We start from the raw sequence: 4,965 nt of genomic DNA on the forward strand, positions 1-4,965 counted from the left end.
AGAATGCAGCCTGACTTGATCTGCGGCTCTGAGAATGACTTTTACAGTCAGTTCGATGTGGGAGGTAGCGCAGTGAGATTGTGTCATCAGCCAGGATCTGTTTCCTCATAGCGCTGTCTGTGGATTCCCCTCCATGCAGAGTTTGTTGAAGTAGAACTTGTGTGTTTTTTTCCCCTTTCTTAGTGATTGTACTACTTCCTTACGAGGGCGAGTGATGCACGGGAAGCAAAGAAAAGTACACGTTTCTGAAAGTACAAGCTGTATTTATCACACTTTTCTCCTCTTTGTGACTCATAATAATGGTGGCGTGACAGGGAGACACTTATCTCTGTAATCTACGGGGCTGACCGCTGGTGGAATCAGTCAAAAGTTGAAATAATCAGCAACCGATCACAGCTTTTGATTAGAAAGTATCCTTAAACTATGTAGTAAGTAAGCACACATTCATATATAACTATTAGATGAAGTTATTTAGAAATATGGATGGGGTCTGTAAGGAATTTATAAATTGCTGGTCCATTATCGATATCACCTATCAATAACTAAAGAGCAGGAATAAACAAACCTCATCCACCCCCCACACCCAACACCACCCGGGTGGAGATAGGCAGAGATAAACATTTCACACACTGCTGTCACCCATGTACAAAACTGTGACCATATCAGGTTATAACATGAAAGTTTTATTGTAAAAACGTGAAACTTATCATGTTATAAGTTTATGTTTTTACGTTAAAACTATCTCTTTATTCCCTGATACAATTCACGTTTTTACAATAAAACTATCTTGTTATAACATGATATGATTCACATATTTGGGTTAGAACGATCTTCTGATATAACATGATACGCTTCACGTTTTTAGGTTAAACTATCTTGTTATAACATGATACAATTCATGTTTTTACGTTAAAACTATCTCGTTATAACAAATGATTTAGGTTTTTATGTTAAAATAATCTCTTTATAACTTGATACACTTTACGTTTTTACAATAAAACTATCTCGTTATAACATAACACAATTCACATTTTGACGTGTGAATTTTATGTTACATTTTTAACATAATATGATTCACATATTTGGGTTAAAACGATCTTGTAAGATTTATGTTTTTACAATGAAATTATCTCGTTATAACATGATACGATTCACGTTTTTATGTCAAAACTATCTCGTTGTAACATATGATTCACGTTTTTATGTTGAAATGATCTCTTTATAACTTGATACAATTTATGGTTTTACAATGAAACTGTGTCGTTATAACATAATACAATTCACATTTATACATTAAAACAATCTCGTTATAACGTGATACGATTCACATTTTTCACATACGTTAAAACTATCTTGGTATAACAGGATTTGATTTACGTCTTTACAATGAAACTATCTCTTTATAACCTGATAATAAAATTAATGTTTTTACATCAAAACTATCTTGTTATAATATGATACGAGTCAAATTTTTACAATGAAATAATCTCGTTATAACAGGATACAATTAATGTTTTTGCGTTAAAACTATCTCGTAAAATAACATGATACAATTCATGTTATTGCGTTAAAACTATTTCGTTAAATAACAAGATATGATTCATGTTTTTGCGTTAAAACTATCTCGTTAAATAATATGATACGATTCATGTTATTGCGTTAAAACTATTTCGTTAAATAACAAGATACGATTCATGTTTTTGCGTTAAAACTATCTCGTTAAATAACATGATACAATACATGATTTTGCGTTAAAACTATCTCGTTATACCATATGATTCACGTTTTATACAATGAAACTGTCATGTTATGACGTGGTAAGTTCCCTTTTATTTAAAATTTTGATTGACAGCTCAATGCTTCTGCAATATTGAATACAATGAAAACTAAACTGCAATAAGCAGAACGTCACCATGGTAACTGAGACCCAACAAAAGAAAAACAATAACTGCTGGAATAGACTCCAGCTTTCTGTGACTCTAAGACGTTAGGAAGATAAAAAGATAAATAAAACAAAGTGTAACCAGTGTTTTATGTCGTGTTGTCATTAGTAAAACAACGTAAGCATAACATCCAGCGACAGATCTCCAGTCTTACCAGTATGTAATGGTTCTATCATACACAGTTATTAATGTTCTCTAATCAGCAGACTGCAAGAAACACTCAAAGGGATATTTTCCATTAAAAAGTCTGTTGTTTTATGAGGACAGGAGACTGAATGCTTGTTTAATTAAGGCACTATGTCTTATTTATATATAGCATGATCCAGACAGAACACAGCGGCTATAACACATCGTCTGCTGATTTGTCGATGCAGTTTGTTTAGAAAAATATGTAAATCAATGCACTTTGTTTTATTTAAAACACACAGGGATTATAAAACACTGTTGGGTGATTCTGTCCGTGCGTTTATGTAGAAAAATCTTCTATGCAGCTCCGTAAAGCAACTTGTTTGAAAAGTAGGGCTGGGCGATATGACCTTTTAGTAATATCCCAATATTTTTATGGCATGTCACGATATACTATACATATCTCTATACTTACCTTAGCCTTGAATTAATGCTTTGGTTCATACAATCACATCAGGAAGATGATTTTATGTCTACATTAAAACATAATTGTTCATACTGCATTAAGATATGCTGATTTTAAACATTCATGCCAAAAGGATGAAATTGTAACGAAGCAAACTGATCAAAACCGTATTTATTGAACAGTTAAAGCAGTGGCAGAAACATGTCATTTTAAAACAAAATAAAGTGACTTTGCATGATGTAATAAATGCAACGTATGAAAATAATATAAATTCAAGTGCACATTTTGTGCAGTGCATAACAGTAGCATGAAATAAAATGATAAATAAACTAAAGTTCTTTCTTGTATAATTGAGCTACTGTAATAACAATAAAAAAAATGCACAGATTTTTAAAAAAAAAAACCCCAGTTAAAATAAAAAATTAGCTGCCTGATAAAGTGAAAATGAAAAGATCACAACATTTTTTGGGTTCCTTCTTGTGGCATAAGTCATAAGTTAAAAAAACAGTTGCATTTTGTGCATGGTGTGTTGTACCTTTGTGGCGACACTTCTGCAACATACTTTGCTGACCAAATGAGAAGAAATTCTTCCTCCTCCATTTTTTGTAACTCACGCTGCTACTGTTTGTGTCTGACACTGAGAGTTAAGGCCGTTCTGGAGGAGCGAAAGTCCTCCAACCCAGTATGAGAGGCATGAACCTGATGAGTGGGAACAAAAAGAGTGTCAGCCATCCCTGTTGTGTGACTATCTCTGTGCTTTAAATGCCAGATGTGGATGAGACATGTCTGATCAGGCGGACAGCCGACCCAGGGCGGAGCCTGGACATGGATGGAGGGATTACACTTTGGGAATACCTCTGGAAAAGGAGGGTGTGGTGGTTCAGAAGATGCTTTTTTCCCACAAAATCTCCCTCGAGTCTTGTCTGTAGTTTTGTTTGTTGTACTTTAATAAAATCCTGAAATTGAGGATCTCTGTAAATGGGAAAAGCTTGCCTGCTTGGTGTGTGTGTGTGTGTGTGTGTGTGTGTGTGTGTGTGTGTGTGTGTGTGTGTGTGTGTGTGTGTGTTGGTAGTCACAAGGCCGCCAGAGCCGACAGCGACTGGGTTTCTTACATTCCAGCTTACCCGGGAGCAGATGCAGCGATGACTCTGACACACACACACACACACACACACACACACACACACACACACACACACACACACACACACACACACGGCCACATCCTTCTGTTGGTTTGGCAGCTAAATTACGAGTTTTTCTGAAATACCAAGCGTGACTCAAGATGCAGCTTTCAGATTCCACCGGAGATTCGGCTGAGATACACCGAAGTTCCCGCCTGTTGGTACCAGCCACACAGAGCGAATGTGAAGCAGCTGCTCGCTGCTCATCGGGCCGACGGCCTCAGATATCTACCTGTTTGCCAAGCAGGAAGTGTTGTCGTGGTAACCATCTCAGATAGGTATAAGCAAGGTAGCGTAGCTGACATAGTTTCTCGCTTTTATCTGGAAAGGCTTTTCAGATTCTGTTTCAACTCTTTTTTTTTTTTGGTTTTTTTCCACCAGCTTGGTGTTTTGTTGCTGCTGCTGCACTTTCTGTCTGCTTTTCATTCGTAGGAGGGAAACATCAGTATTCAGGCTGCAGGGTGGCTGTGATTGTTAGTGTCAGTCTGAGTGGAAGACGAGGTAGGCCTGGCGTCTCCATGCAACTACAGAGCGTGTGAAATTCATTAGTTTCACAACTTCCACCTTTAAAAACCTCTGCTTGTGCTTTATTTTTCTAATTACGTTTATATATTATTCATGTTTAGAGAAACAAGTTGTTTTTTGAGTAATTTAATTAGTTATTCCTCTTATTTTTCTCGACAAACAAACACAAAACATCCAAATGTGAAACCACCAGCAGGGTGGAATACCAGAAAAGCAGCAAATATGTACATTACTAAAGCTCAGACCAGGGTGACCTTGTTGATTTGGGTTTTTAGATTCACGTTTTAGTCAGTCAGACATTAAAAACATCCCACTTCAGATGCACTGTAGGAATATTTTCTGAATAAAACTCAGCATAAAAAGATCCAAGAAAAGAGAAAACATGAAAACACTTTTCTGCTCTCGTGTCTTTTCTCAGACCTCGCTGCTGGTTTTAGACCTTAGAAACCACCTGGTTTTAATATAAAACATGCAGAAGCTCAACTCTTTAATCCAGTGTTTGTGCATGCCCTGCATGCTTTAGAGGCAACCCCTACTTTAACACACCTGAATGACATAAAGGGCTGCAAAGAACTTGATGAGGAAGTTCAATAATCTGACTCAGGTGCTTTGGAGAAGGATCATATCTAAAACATGCAGGGCAGGGGAGCTGGAATGGAGAAACACTACTTTAATCCCAGTCAGCACCCAGACATTATATTTCCATTCAGCCTCAGATGCC

Source organism: Telmatherina bonti (assembly GCF_933228915.1).
Source record: "Telmatherina bonti genome assembly, chromosome: 7".
Taxonomy (NCBI): domain Eukaryota; kingdom Metazoa; phylum Chordata; class Actinopteri; order Atheriniformes; family Telmatherinidae; genus Telmatherina; species Telmatherina bonti.